Source organism: Capsicum annuum, chromosome 3 (assembly GCF_002878395.1).
Source record: "Capsicum annuum cultivar UCD-10X-F1 chromosome 3, UCD10Xv1.1, whole genome shotgun sequence".
Taxonomy (NCBI): domain Eukaryota; kingdom Viridiplantae; phylum Streptophyta; class Magnoliopsida; order Solanales; family Solanaceae; genus Capsicum; species Capsicum annuum.
In genome coordinates this window covers 176,174,970-176,189,549 of record NC_061113.1, presented here as the reverse complement: position 1 = coordinate 176,189,549, position 14,580 = coordinate 176,174,970, and the positions used below count along the sequence as shown (strand labels likewise).

The window sequence follows — 14,580 nt, the reverse complement described above, 5'->3', positions numbered from 1 at the left end:
ACTGTTATCATTATTGTTGTCATCTGGTTTCTATCTGTTGTATTATTTAAGATAGCTTGATCTATGTAGTAGGTATGTAGAATGAAATGAAATTAAAATTTAAAGACAAACATCATTGCCAACATAGAAATCTACAATATATAATATCTTAACAAGAGTTGACATCAAAATGTTTGTCTTAACAATATTTGAAATGAGAAATGAACCAGAAGTATTAAAAAATCGTCTTAACAACACTTTGGGATTAATACAGAAAGAGAATTACACTAATGTGTTCCTTGAGTGTTTGTTATGGACTGATTCTTGCTGGCTTGAGTGCTTGATGTGGCTTGAGTAGTTGGAGATAATTTTGCCTTTGATCTTTTGTTACTCTGTTGTTGTAGCTGTCTTTGAGTTACTATAGCTCCACCTTTCCACCTTAGTCCATTTGGTTTGAAACCCAAGTCAATATTGGTTGGAATTGAACAAATAAGTGTTAGACTATGTAATACTCTATCAGTATTTCCAGGCTGTAAAAATAAAAAAATTCATTATTCATGCACTAATTAAAACCAGTTAAATGTAAAGTACATTATATAAAACTAACCCTCCCTACCACACTTCCACTTGGTCCAAATACCACACCAAAACCTTCTTCTTTTGCATTCTTTTGCCTTGGTCTTTTATATGCCAGATTTGCACCACCTCTCAAAGTTGTACTAGTCTTCCTCTTTTGGACACCAACACCACTAGTAGACTGCTAAGTTGTAGATTATGTAACAGTAGCACCCACTGCTGAAGTGCTAGTGGGCATCACAGCAGCTACAGGCCTCACACCACCAATTGATGCAGTATTTGTAGGTCTTTCTGCAGCTGTTGGTAACCTATAAGCATTTGCATGACTTTCTGAACATCTTGGTGAACTGTGAGCATTTGAAGGCCTTCCTGCAAGCCTTCTATTACTTGATTTAGCATTTACAGTCATCTCTTCAGCTGTTGAAGCATTTGCATCTCTCTCAGCAGCAGCTGCAGTACTAGTGCCGGGTTGCACACTTGGTTGACTGCCACAGCTACTACTGAAATCTTTTTCTACAAATAAATATGAAAAGGTCAAAAACACATTCAAATAGAGTAAAATTCATCAATAAGAAAAGATTTAACTTACCAAAGTTGGACATCCTTTTTTGTTGTGTCCAATACACTTGCACACAGAATATGTCATTTTTCTTCCCTTTCTTGTAGCCTTTCCAAACTTCTTCTTAACATCTTCATCCTTAGCTTTCTTTTTATTTTTACCTGGCCTTCCTGGCATGGGAGTAATCTCAGGTGGCTTAATTGGTGGTCTTGTACTTCTTGGCCACATGTTAATATTTTTCATTGGTTGAATCTACTTATCATATGCCTTCAGGTATGTTTCCCTTTGATACCAGTGATCAAAAAATGACTCCACATTCCATCCCTTATAATGCATTGCAGCAATTGCATGTGCACAAGGAATTTCCTTTAGTTGCCATGACCTACAACTACATTGTTTCCTCTTCACATTAACAACATGTGTATAAGGTGGATCACCAATCTCAAACCATATCACCATTAAACCTCACCTCACACTTGGCTATATATTCACCATTCTTTGTAAGAACTTCCATAGTCATTGGTGATACATCAGTGATCTATTTTTCAGGAAAATCTCTCATTTGATTCATTCTTTCCATGACTTTGCATCTTATTTCCTCCAATATAGTGATAATTGTGTTGAACCTAGCAGCTAAAATCCAACTATTGAAAGTCTTACATATCTTGTTCTCAACCACATCACACCTATTGTGTTCCTTAAAAAGGCCCTACATCATGCCTCTTTATTGTACTTGAGCAAATCTTCCATAATTCCATCACCCAACTCACTCATTTCATTAAGTTTCTTTTGCAAGTACACTTCAAATGGGGCCCTTGCAACCTGCCAGAATTTTTTTCTCCTTTCCTCACCACTCCAAACCTACTTTCAGTTGGCCCATATATGTTTAGCGCACCATCTATGCTCAGCATTTGGCAGTAGATTAGTAAGTGCCAAATGAAGACCCTATCAAAACATGTAAAACAGTAGTTAAACATTAAAGACATCACTGTGGCAAACTAAAAAATAAATAACTGAAAAATATGAACATATGAACAGTCATACCTTCTGCATATCAGACATTACTGTCAAGCCTTCACCCTCATTTTCTTCAAGTTCCAAATCATGGCTGATGCACCTAAGAAATCAAAACCATGTGTCCTTGATTTCTTTATCAACCACAGCCCATGCTAAAGGGTACATTTGATTATTTCCATCTTTGGAAATGCAAGACAATAAGATATTTTTACATACACCCTTGAAAAAGGTACCATCTAAATCAATTTTTTTTGCAACCCTCTTTCTATCCACTTTTTAAGGCCCCAAACAAATGTAAATGCCCATAAACACCTCTTTTCCTGAAATTACATTCTTGGATGTCCTAATAGATACAATGGTACCAAGATTGGTGGTCCTCATCTTTCAGCATAGTCATACAAACTAGAAAACTCTTCAACAAAATCACCAAAATTTTTATTCAATATTCTGATTTTTGCCTTTCTACAGGCTGTTTTACTGACATACAGCCCATAGTCCTTTCTTAAAAGTGCTTGAATCTAATGCAATTTTATTGATGGATCACTCATAATCCTATCCTTGTAATGCTTACTAATCCACAAAGGGTTGCACATCTTATTTCTTGTCCTTTTAGAACACATGTGTACAGAGAAGTAAGTTTTCACAGTAAAAAATCTTGTGTTATCATACTTCTAAGAATAACCCAAGGACAACCCTTATGCTTACACTTAGCCCTTACCCTTTCCTTCTCATTAGATTTCAACTTAAGGTTCACACCTTTTTTAATAGAGTAACTCTGCAGTACCTCTCTAAACTTAATAGCATTCAAAAAAACCATATACAACTGAAAACATAGCTTCTTTGCAATTTTATCAAAGTAGATCTTGCTAGAAGAAGTTCTAGGTAGTGGATCTACCACTTCATCATCATTAACAGGATCTCCTTCCTCTTCATAACTAATGTCACTACCCGGATCTAAACTATCAAAATAAGGGTCATCCCCACCCAGTTTACCTTTATATCTAACCCCCTTTGTTCATACAAATATCCTCAAAACCAGTATCTATACCTACTGGTCCAGATGGTATCTCATCTAGATTTACCCCATTAGCCTTTTCTTTTACTTGTTTATCAATGTTAGCCTTTCTAGCTTGAAGCAACTCTTTATCAAAATCACTCAACTCTTCAATGTTTTCATCAACATCATAAAGTGAATCACCATCAGAATCAATAAAATCAAAATCTAATTCAAAATCAGATGTTTGGAGATGATATGTGGAGAAATTATTAATTCAGAATCACCTAAGTCTTCACAAGAAACCTTAGATTTTCCTTTTTCTACCCTAGGAGACTGATTTTCATTTATATATTCATCTTCATTTATATCCAATAGATGATATGAAGACACATCAGCCCTATTAGGTTCAAAAGGGGATGCCACATCACCATTACTAAGTAGTAATAATTGTAGAGTGGCTGCCACATCATCATTAACAACTATAGGTTCACTAATTTGGTGAACCACATATATATCAACTAAATCAACATTTTTTAAACTACTTATAAGGCTTAAATCATCAACATCATTTTTTAACTCGTAATAATATCCCTTTTTGTTTACTCTACACCAAAAGATTTTAATTTTTTCCACATCAAAATCTGCTTCTAAGTTGTGAAACAACATAACATGAAGCTTATCAACATCTACTCTAATTTTATCAGGAATACAAACTCCATTTGCATACCTTAAATCAGGGTCTGACAAAAAGACATCCTTATACGTGAATTGAAGTGTTACAATCATGTCCATTTATTTAGAAAACATGTACAATGACAAGATAACATATACATTAGGCAATTATTCACAAAGCCCTAAAATTTAAAAAAAAAAAATAAAGGAATAAAAAAATCAATTCTGATTTTACCAGAAAAACCCTTAAGTGTAATTGAAATAACAAAACATGCCATTGAAGGTACAAAACTACTATACACACGTTTAATAGGAGCATTAAACAACAAAAAAATCAAAAGCCCCAAAATTTTCGGACCCAATTCTGAATTTATAAAAAAACCCCTAAAATTTAATTGAAATAACAAAAAATGCTATTGAAGGCATAAAACTACAATATATAGCCATAATACGAGCATTACACAACAAACAAACCAAAAGCCCCAAATTTTGTGGACCCAATTTTTCATTTTACAAAAAAGGCAAAAACTTATATTCTAATCAAAACCCGATATATGCCATTGAAGGCATATTATCACTAAAAAATACTACCTACAACAACACTACAAATGAAACAGAGCAAAATCAAACAAAAATTTGAAGAAAAAAGTTCTTAATCTCAAAAATCGTAAAATCAGTAGAATGGACCCCCATTAAATCGACTAGAAGCTTCAAAATGAACTACCACATACTGCAACTACACCGAAATATTAAATACTTACAAGGATTGCAAGAACCTTCAACAACTATTGGCCTAAGTTAACCTAAAATGATGGTAATTTTGAGTTTCGGATGAGAGAGAGAAAGGGCGAAGAAGAAGGGTTCAAATGACCTAAATTTTAGGTCAAAATTTAGTATTTATACTCTACACAAGTCATTTCACACGTGAAAATTATTTTACACATAATTAATGATGTGGCTGCGATTGTGCAACACGAACAGCTGAGTAGACCGACAAAGGGTTTAAAAAGTTGATTTTTAGTTGGTTCAGGGGTTTAGATAATAAACATCTAAGTAGAAGTGTCCAACTTATAAAACCGACGTAGCATAGGAATTCAAAAGTTCATTTTGCCAGCATGAAATTATGAATATACAATTCATTAAATAATTCTAGATATTGAAAACATTTATGGACCCCTTTTTTGTGGTACATGTACCTTCTTGCTCCTATATTTCACTATATATACCCCAAATCCCTTTGCTCTTCAAGAATTCAAAATCTTTCTCTCTTTACCTTTCGTACAAAACCTTCAAATATCATAATGTATCAGTTACTAATTTCTACCAACTTACCTTCAACTAGCTTCCCCCAGAATTCACTATGTATTGTTGGAGTTCAAGTTTCAGTAGTCTCATGCCATGTTTGACTGAATTATAGGGTGAATTGCCGTTAAAAGTTAACGATTCCGAAGATATGGTAATTTACGGGCTTCTACAAGATGCCTTAAGTATAGGGTGGGCGCCGTCAAATTTAATGTTCGCGAAAGTTAAAGCCGAGACGAAGGAGGAGATTGAGCCAGCTATGAGTTCTGTTCCTTCTATTGTTCCCGAGTTGGTGGCTCCACTGGTGGAGATTAAGGCAGCTCCAACAGTCGTGCAGCCAAAGGGAAGGCATTATAGGGGTGTGAGACGAAGGCCGTGAGGTAAATTTGCGGCGGAGATAAGAGATCCTGCTAAAAACGGTGCACGAGTCTGGCTTGGAACTTATGAGTCGGCCAAAGAAGCCACGCTCGCTTATGACCAAGCGTCTTATAAGATGCGCGGCTCCAAGGCTCTATTGAATTTCCCGCATAGAGTCGGGTTAAATGAGCCGGAACTAGTTAGAGTGACGGTTATGAGACGATTACCTGAACCGGCTAGCTCTTCGGTATCGTCGGCTTCGGAAAGTGGCTCGACAAAGAGAAGGAGAAAAGCTGCAGCGTCTAAGCAAGCCGAATTAGAAGTCCAGAGCCGACCAAATGTGCAACTTGGTTGCCAAATGGAACAATTTCCAGTTGGCGAGCAACTATTGGTCAACTAAGATACGAGCTAAGAATTCGACGGCAAGGGCTTGTTTGGTTGAAGTGGAAATCAAACAACAATTTGTTCCACTTGCTTAGAAGTGGGGCCAGAAGGCCATTTGGATTGTGTGTGCCTGGCGTGTAAAGTGCACTTTTCTGTTCGTGCTTAATGAAAAACCACATTTTCATATACTGGCTTTTGATTTATTAAATGGATAATATTCTTTCTATCCCTCTAATTGAGTTAGGTCGAAAATAATGAAGTTTGCCACTATGCAAGGACAAGTAATTCACAAAATGTTGCATTGCAGTTTGCAAACGAAGGACCAAAGTATTTTTCTTGGAGGAGAATATACCCTTCAATAAGAAACAAAGACAAAAAAGTTTCAGAAACAAAAGACAAGAAAAAGCATTGGCATAGAAGCGAATTATTTGTGTATTAATGGAGCCCGGAACCTAAATGACAGTTAACAGTTAAAAAGTGATCAAAATGATATACAAAACTAAATTGAACCAAAGTAAATATAGCGTACTAAATCAGTCCGCTATATCACTTGTATATCACTTGTTTAGAGGCACCCCTATAGCGTATAAAATTAATGCACTATAGGAGTCTTTGTGAGGGTAGGTTTTAGGTTTGTCGTAGTTCATCTTGAAATTGTCTCTTTCTCTATACTTTGTCAATTAGGGGTGGGCATGGAATAGTATGGTACGGTATTTGAAACTTCAGTACGGTAATTTTAGTATTTAATTTTTAAAAACATTATACAATTACCATACCATATTAATTCGGTATGGTTCGATATTTTGACGTTTGGTTTCGGTATTTTGCGGTATGGTAATCGGTAACCATAGTTTGTTTAACTTTGACAATATATGCTTGTATACTAGAGTATTGTTACTTCAACATTTCAAAAGCATGTCTTAATTGTATCATAAAAATGCATTACACATGTAGAAATATTGAAAAAGAAGTACAAATAATTCCTTTTATTAGTCAATTACACCAAAAAGACATTTCAATCAAGATAGAGTAACGAAAGTTTCAAAGTCTAAATATTTTTATACTAATACTAAGTTTTTTTTTGAGTGTGTGTATATATATACATATTAGTTTAGGAATACGCGTCTTGTGCGTGCACCTCACTTTAATGAGTTCAAACATTACATTAAATAGGATATTTGTTTAAATAGTGAAGATGAATATAATAATTAAAAGATGAAGAATTATTAAACCTAATCTTTATCAAAAATATTTTTAAAAGCCGTTCGATATTCATCTACCATCAGTAAATTGCAACAAAACAATACAGTAATAGAGACATCAAAATAATACAATTAAATCTAATCTTTCCACATAGAAATTTTCTCAAAGTCGTTCGACGCTCATCTACCACCTGTAAAAAATAACAAAATAATACGATAATAGATATATCAAAATAATACAACTAAACCTAATATTTACATAAACAAATTCCTCAAAGCCGACCAGCATTTATCTATTACTTGTAAACTACAACAAAATAATACGATAAAAGTGATATCAAAATAATATAATTAAACTTAAATTTTACACACAAAAATTTCTCAAAGTCGTTCGAGATTTATCTACGAACTGTAAACTACCACAAAATAACAAACTAATAGAGATATTACGATAGTATAATTAAACCTAACCTTTACCTAAAAAAATTTTCAAAGTCGACTTATATTCATCTAGCATCTGTAAATTAAAATAAAATAATAAGATACAATTAAACCTAACCTTTACACAAGAAATTCTTCAAAGTCAACTGACATTTATCTACGACCTGTAAACTATAAAAAGATATATAATAGTGATCACAAAGCTTCGATTTTGATCCAACTAATTCTTATCTGAGTGAAAATTTTGACTTCAAAGAATGATTTTGAATGAAAACAAAGAATATATATATATATATATATATATACATACACATGCTGAATTCTATTATGCTAACAAAAATAGTGAAGAAGTTGAGGGTTAAAAAATCAAGCATCCATCAATCTAGACATGCAATCAAATCAAGTTAAATGAGCATCAATCATATTCTCTAAATAAGTAAACCGATTTGTTCTCTAGTTTAACGTACATCGCAATATTTTTATAGAAGTATTTCCTTAATAGAGTCCTATTTTAAGAATATTTTTCTAATTGAACAGTAGAAAGTAAAATATTAATTAATTCTCCTACCATATATTTTAGGAGTCTCATATATATTAGAAAATCTAGTAGAAAGAAAAATATTAATTAATTCTCCTACCATATATTTTAGAAGTGTCATATATTTTAGGAAGTTTAATTAATATAATAAAAAATAATTAAATAATAAATTTAAAAAAATAGTGAAAAGATAGTTTTGTCTAGAGAAGAGTCTTTTAATGAAAGCTGAAAAGTTTAAATCACTTTTTTAAGGTCTTCACACTTTTAATATATTATAGATATAAATAAAAGTTACTTATGTAACTATATATACTTCGGTATGGTATTCGGTATTTCGATATGTCATTTGTAAATATCATATACCAAAAAAATTTAAAATGTATACCATATATTATACCAAATACCATAATACCAAAAACCACGGTATCAAAAATTTCGGTTCGGTATGATAATTCGGTATATTCCATATCATGCTCACCCCTATTGTCAATAGAGTAGCCATGTCTCCGGTGTTAGCCATGTCTCCGGTGTTAACATCACGGTTTTCTATAGAACCCGTTGTTTGCTACTGCAGAGATTGTTGTAGGATTAAGACATCAAAGACTCTTGAAAATTAGGGTCATTTATTTCTTGGTTGCAAAGTGTTGAAAGTAAGATTTTGTATTACTTTTTAAGGCGAAAAAGTAACTTATTTTAGTTTCAAATATGTTAAAGCAGCAGTTAGTCAAGGATCAAGCATACCATAAAAAACAATTGATACAGACTATAGTAGATGAAATTAAGGAGAGCAGGCCTTAGAGTATCAACGAAACAGATGTAGCTGGTAGGCAAGATTTACAACATGTGAGTGAAAGTACCAAACAAAAGATTACTCAGGTGCATCATCATTCTTCCACCAAAGAATGGATCCTCACGGCATTTGCCGGTCATCATATGAAAGAAGCCAGCTGTCACGTTTCGACTGTCACGATCCGACCCTGGGCCTGACCGTGATGGGTATCTCAAGCCTATCGAGGACCGAAAACCATTTCCATTACCTGTTCAAACAAGCAAAATTCAAATAACAACAAAGTGGAAGATAACCAGAGAATAAAGATAAAACAGTTTATGTAACTCAAGAATAAGTTCTAAGGTCAACAACACCATCCAACCCACACATGTCCATAAAGTCCTTTAAACCAATTCGAGTATAAAACTAGGTCGGGACATGCCCCCGACAGTGACAGTGACAATGTCAATGATAATGTTAATCTGAACTCTTCAATTCTAAAATATGGAAAGAAACTGATGGAATGACCCAGCTTTCTGAAAGATGGAAGCTCACCACTTCACCGCAAACCCGATAGACGACCGTTCCACCTAACACTGCACAAACCACCAGAAGAAACCTCTAGGAGCCTACATCATGAAAGAATATAGCGTCCAGAAACGGTTAACGGGGTAAGTGCTTGCATGTAGCTCAGGATAGGGATAAAAATAATGCCATTTTCCAAACAAAACCAATATCAATGTTCATGTTCACATACATGCATATATATATATATGTGTATATATATATATATATATACATACATATATATATATATACATACATATATATATATATACATACATATATATATATATACATACATACATATATATATATATAAGGTGTCGGGATAGGATACATGTTTTAAGCATGAGATTTAAAATTATTAATCTGTACTGTATAGCTCTAATGTCCTAAGGGCATCCCCGAGCTATATGCGTTCAACTCTCCCTACTGAAAGAATTCCAGTGCATGTTAGTCGCACGAACTAGAAAAATCTAAGGATGGGCCGGGGAATGTCTCGATCCCAACCAATCCAAAATACCTATATCTATATTTATAATCTATAATACATTAAAAGTGTGAAGATCCTTAAAAAAGTTATTTGAACTTTTTACCCCTCGTTATAAGACTCCTCTTTAGGAAAAACCATCTTTTTTTTCTTAAATTATTAATTATTCACTATAATTTCTAATAATTAAGAAGTCATAAAATATATGGTAAAGGAGGTATGAAAAAATAATGCTTGATAGGTTTTTTCCTTGCGTATTGAAAAGGGTTTCCTTAATTATATAATAATAAGTGAAAAAAGAAAAATTTGATGGAATTTTTTATTGACATACAAAAGCACAACTTTTTTAATTTTCCAAATTTGCTACGTGTTAGGACTTTTTTTTTTTTTTAACCAATATAAGGTTAACAACATCAAAACTACAAAGTTAACCAATTGTAGTTTTTTCCTTTTAGAAGTGAAAAAACTATTTTAAATTATATGGTAAGAGATGTACATGGTTAAGGACTCCTAAAATTTTAAAACAAAAACCTAGCCTTATATAAAGATCTAGAAGCTAGCCTTACATGGAACTGCATCGAAAAGTTTAGATGGAATCGTAATATTCTCTTTGTTCTTTGCATGGTCGGATATAGGTTTGGTAAATTTTATATAGATCATCTTTTGATTTGATTATTATTATTATTATTATTATTATTATTATTATTATTATTATTATTATAATAATAATAATAATAATAATAATAATAATAGTCGAGGATCTATCGAAAACAACCTTAGTAATAGATGGTTAGGGGTAATTTTTTGTACATATATATTATTGTTGTTAGCTTAGCTTTGGACGTTGACCTAACACTCCAACATTAAAATGATAGGGGGAATAGTCTTTGCCGTCCACACTATTGATGAATGAGACGACCATCTCCAAAAAGACATTAATAACAAAAAATTAATAGTTGTGGACTTCACTGCTTCTTGATGTGATCCCTGTAAGTTCATTGCCCCATTCCTTGCAGAGTTGGCCAAGAAGATACCCGCAATTGCCTTCCCTAAAGTGGATGTGGATGAATTGAAGTCAATAGCCACTGATTGGGGTGTGGAGGTAATGCCAACTTCATGTTCATCAATGAGGGAAAGATTATTGATAAGGTGGTAGGAGCCAAAAAAGATGAGCTGCAGCGGACCATTGCCAAGCACATGAGTAGTAGCTCTTCATCAACCTAATGCGCTTTACTCATGTAAAGAAGAAAATAAATGAAAAAGCCAAGAAAATTCGATGACATAGCATTATTACAAATAATTTTGATCAATTAGAGTATAATACGTAACATATTATACTCAATTGAGTATGACATATAACATAGGTACTCGCTTTGTTTTAATTTGTATGCTTGGATTTGACTTAGTCTGGAGTTCAAAAAAGTAATGAATGTTTTTTAATCCTTGCGAGCTTAAACTAAAATGAAGAATGTATTAAAATGTATTTTAATCTTGTGGTCTAAACATGTCATGTGAAAAGTTAAAATTAAAGAATTGTCAAAAAAGAAAAGAGACATTCTTTTTTAAATTGACTAAAAAAAAAAAGAACAAGACAAACAAATTGTTAGTGTTTTGCATGTTTAGTATACCAAGTTCACTATGAAGATTATCTATTTTATAGTCTACTATGGTGTAAAAGATGTATGTCACTCATGACCGGAATGTAAACTCTTCCAAAGAAAAAATTGTCACCTTCCTTCTCGATATTCATTCATATAATTGTTGATGTTTTGATCGTTCTTGATGATGAAAACAATATATAATTCCTTCAACATCCATAGACTCAGATGCTACAAGTTTTTCTCAACCTAAGTCTTAGTTAGCAAAGTAAAATGACCGTAACAAATTGACCCAATGGCATAAAGTATCCTCATTGGTTACAAGTCTCTCACACAATTTGATAACAATGTGATGGTATCAAACAAGAAATAAGCCAATACAACAACAACAACAATAACAACACACTCAGTATATTCCCACCTAGTGAGGTCTGGGGAGGGTAGAGTGTACGCAGTCCATACCACTACCTCAGGTGAAGTAGAGAGGCTGTTTCCGATAGACCCTGGCTTAGAATCAATAACAATATAACAAACACAACACATAAATGCATATAAACTTGTACAGTATGAAAAATAAACTAACAACACTAGCCACAAGACAATACTTAAAACTATAAATCTGAAACCATAGATAACACTCAACATCTACGCACAAGAAACTTAAACCACAAATACAGAACACTCCCCTGCTCTCACCAACACCCTCCCACCCCCTAATCCTCTACCCTAATCCACCTCCTTCACAACTTTCTATCAAGAGTCATGTCCTCCGTAAGCTGTAACTACTCTATATCATGTCTAATCACCTCCCTCCAATATTTTATTGGCCTAATTCTCCCCCGCCTAAAATCATCAATAGCCAGTGTCTCATACCTCAGCACTGGCGCATCAGCACCCCTCCTCATCACGTGTCTAAACCAGCGTAACCTCACTTCTCGTATCGTTTTCTCCACCGAAGCCACTCTCACCTTTTCCCCAATAGCCACATTCCTCTCTTTATCCTTCCTGGTTTGACTACGCACCTACCGCAACATCCTCATCTACTCCACCTTTAACTTTTGGACATGGGATTTCTTAATTGGCAACACTCTGCTCCATACAACATAACTCGTCGGACGACCACTCTGTTGAACTTACCTTTAAGCTTTGGGGGCACCCTCTTAGCACATAAAACTCTCAAACCAAGCCTCTATTTCAACCACCCAGCCCTAATACGATGCGTCACATCCTCGTTAGTCTCACCCTCACCCTGAATCATAGACCCCGAATACTTGAAACTCTCCATCTTCTGGATGGACTGAGAATCCAGCTTCACAACCACATCATTCTACTGCGACACATCACTAAACGTATACTCCAAGTACTCTGTCTTGGTCCTGCTCAACCAGAAACCTTTAGACTCGAGGGTCTATCTCTAAATCTCAAACTTATCATTAAATCCACCCCGAGTCTCGTCAATCAATACCATTATTTGTAAATAGCATACACCAAGTCACTCCGCCTTGAATATGTCGCGTTAACACATTCATTACCAAGGCATATAAAAAAGGGCTAAAAGTTGATCCCTGATGCAAACCTATCAAAATCGACCTAATGTATGCCAAAATCACCCTTCTAATGTATGCCAAAATCACCCTTCTAGCCTCCAAGCATCTCCACAGAATCTCCCTCTAAACTCTATCATAAGCCTCTCGAGATCAATAAACACCATATGTAAGTCCTTTTTCCTCTCCCGAAATTGCTATATTAATCTCCTCACAAGGTGAATGGCCTCATTAGTCAAGCGACTTTGCATGAAACCGAACTGATTCTCAGATCAAATTATTAGAGGGTTGATTTTTCAATAAAGTTTACTTTATAAATTTATGTCAAAATTCTCATTAAATTGAAAAAATAAAATACACGTGCAACACACGTATCCTAAATTAGTATATAAATAAGTGTAAACTATGCTCATGGTCATAAAGACCCTCACGCCGATAAATGTGGTTTTCAGTATTGGTCCCTTCGAGACCTCCACCTTCCACGGCGAGCTACACAATCCCCTTTAAGTCTAATTAAAATATTTGCACATAACACATTCATTTAACCAAGAAATTCTCCATTTAGGCTTTACCATATGGTATCATCATACCAATACGCTTGCAAGCTTATAGAATTATGCATTCCAATTATCCATCAACATGGGGGAATCCACGACCCCCCAAGTTCCAATTTAAAAACCATAAGTTCCAATTTAAAAACCATACCATGGCCATCCAGGCCCTAATAAAATCATTTAAAACTAAACCATGGCCACCAAGGCCTTTACAAAATCATTTATGTTCCATTAACCTTTTAGATAATGCAATAGTTCAAAGATGAGTTAAATCATGCATATTTCCATGTTCCAAACCAAATGTACAAAGTAGGTTGAGATTAATACCAATTTCATTATCAAAATCATCAATTTGGGGGAATGACACTACCCCTTCTAATCCACTATACCCATGCACAAATTTTATTCAAATACTATGAGGTAGAGCATGAATAATAGTTTCAAACCCAGGGAAAACCAACCAAGTAGTAATCATACAAAACCCTCAACCCACAATTCAAAACCTATAATTTAACCCATATAAACCATGATTAAACATATAATTTTATATAAAACCAAGTTAGGTAAGAGATACATGCCTGAAACACCAATGAATTTGGAAGAGAAACCACAAAGTGAGCCCTAAATTTTAAATCCCTAAAAACCCTAGCCCTACTCTTGATTGGGGAATTTGAGAGAGAAAAGACTGTTTATGTTATGTTTAATAGGTGAAAACATGGCTAAAAGAATATTTTATGTCGTGGAATAGTAGTGGGGTAATAGGAAAAGGCCATTATTCCTTTAATGAAATCGTGTTGAAATTTTAAATCCCAATCGCTACGGGTCTCGTAACGACTCATGATCACTGGTCATGAGTTGTCACCACAACTCGTAATCTGGGCAGTGACTTAGTGCCACCTCACTGGTTTGGTCACAAGTCCCACCCTACGACTCATGCCCAGGCCTTATAACTCGCGGGGTCCTAGTTATACTCAAGACAGAAGTATAGGTATTCTTCACTGGTTAGACTACAGTAGGCGCTGCACACCTCGTATAGA

The 14,580-nt window shown here is 34.3% G+C and overlaps 1 pseudogene; it reads left to right on the top strand.

Moving 5' to 3' along the window:
• The first annotated feature begins 4,985 nt into the window (after nucleotides 1-4,985).
• On the top strand, nucleotides 4,986-6,029 carry LOC107849744 (annotated as a pseudogene).
• The last annotated feature ends 8,551 nt before the right edge of the window (nucleotides 6,030-14,580 follow it).